Source organism: Capsicum annuum, unplaced genomic scaffold (assembly GCF_002878395.1).
Source record: "Capsicum annuum cultivar UCD-10X-F1 unplaced genomic scaffold, UCD10Xv1.1 ctg7636, whole genome shotgun sequence".
NCBI lineage: Eukaryota > Viridiplantae > Streptophyta > Magnoliopsida > Solanales > Solanaceae > Capsicum > Capsicum annuum.
The window spans coordinates 1-1,431 of record NW_025886653.1 but is presented as its reverse complement, the minus strand read 5'-3'; the positions used below and the strand labels follow the sequence as shown (position 1 = coordinate 1,431).

General features: G+C 48.3%; 3 non-coding genes and 2 pseudogenes across 3 annotated transcripts; all 5 read right to left on the bottom strand.

Moving 5' to 3' along the window:
• Positions 1–201: 201 nt before the first annotated feature.
• On the bottom strand, positions 202–320 carry LOC124894637. Its single transcript, XR_007051284.1, has one exon. It is a non-coding gene; the product is annotated as a 5S ribosomal RNA (ribosomal RNA).
• A 176-nt stretch (positions 321–496) lies between these two features.
• Positions 497–615, bottom strand: LOC124894638. Its single transcript, XR_007051285.1, has one exon. It is a non-coding gene; the product is annotated as a 5S ribosomal RNA (ribosomal RNA).
• Positions 616–790: 175 nt separating this feature from the next.
• Positions 791–909, bottom strand: LOC124894640. Its single transcript, XR_007051286.1, has one exon. It is a non-coding gene; the product is annotated as a 5S ribosomal RNA (ribosomal RNA).
• Positions 910–1,086: 177 nt separating this feature from the next.
• On the bottom strand, positions 1,087–1,197 carry LOC124894641 (annotated as a pseudogene).
• A 128-nt stretch (positions 1,198–1,325) lies between these two features.
• On the bottom strand, positions 1,326–1,431 carry LOC124894639 (annotated as a pseudogene; the record flags this gene model as incomplete).

The following is a 1,431-nucleotide window of genomic DNA, read 5'->3' as shown; positions in this document are numbered from 1 at the left end:
GGTGCGTTAGTGCTGGTATAATCGCATCCGTCATTCCCAGCACTCCAAATTCTATTAAGCCTTTTTCTCCTACGCCGCCCGTCACCCCCTGCACGCGGGCCTCCGCGCCTCGCCCCTTTTCTTGTTTCCGCCAAGAGGAAAAATAAAAAGATTCGCCGATCGAACCGGTAAAATTAAACCGAATTTGATAGGAAAAAAAAAGGGATGCAACACGAGGACTTCCAAGGAGGTCACCCATCCTAGTACAACTCTCGCCCAAGCACGCTTAACTTCAGAGTTCCGATGGGATCCGGTGCGTTAGTGCTGGTATGATCGCATCCGTCATTCCCAGCACTCCAAATTATATTATGCCTCTTTCTCCTCCACCGCCCGTCACACCCCGCACGCGCGCTCTTGCGCCTTGCCCTCTTTCTCGTTTCCGCCAAGAGGAAAAACAAAAAGATTCCCCTATCTAACCGGCAAAATTAAATCGAATTTTAAAGGAAAAAAAAAGAAAGAAATGCAACACGAGGACTTCCCAGGGGGTCACCCATCCTAGTACTACTCTCGCCGAAGCACGCTTAACTTCGGAGTTTTGCTAGGATCCGGTGCGTCAGTGCTGGTATGATCGCATCCGTCATTCCCAGCACTCCAAATTCTATTACGCCTCTTTCTCTTGCGCCGCTCGTCACACCCTACATGCGCGCCCCTGCGCCTTGCCCCCTTTCTCGTTTCCGCCAAAAGGAAAAATAAAAAGATTCGCCGATCGAACCGGCAAAATTAAACCGAATTTTAAAGGAAAAAAAAAGAAGGTAATCAACACGAGGACTTCCTAGGGGGTCACCCATCCTAGTACAACTCTCGCCAAAGCACGCTTAACTTCGGAGTTCCGATGGGATCCGGTGCATTAGTACTGGTATGATAGCATCCGTCATTCCCAGCACTCCAAATTTTATTATGCCTCTTTTTCCTCCGTCGCCCGTCACACCCCGCACGCGCGCCCCTGCGCCTTGCCCCCTTTCTCGTTTCCGCTAAGAGGAAAAACAAAAAGACTCGCCGATCGAACCGGCAAAATTAAACAGAATTTTAAAGGAAAAAAAAGAAGAAGGGATGCAACTATAGGACTTCCCACCCATCCTAATACTACTCTCACCCAAGCACGCATAACTTTAAAGTTCTGATGGGATTCGATGCGTTAGTGCTGGTATGATCGCATCCATCATTTCTACACTCCAAATTCTATTATGCCTCTTGCCCCTGTTCTCGTTTCCGCCAATAGGAAAAACAAAAAGATTCACCGATCGAACCGGCAAAATTAAACCGAATTTTAAAGAAAAAAAAAAGAAGGGATGCAACACGAGGACTTCCCATTGGGTTACCCATCCTAGTACTACTCTCGCCCAAGCACGCTTAACTTCGGAGTTCTGATGGGATCCGGTGCGTTAGTGCTGG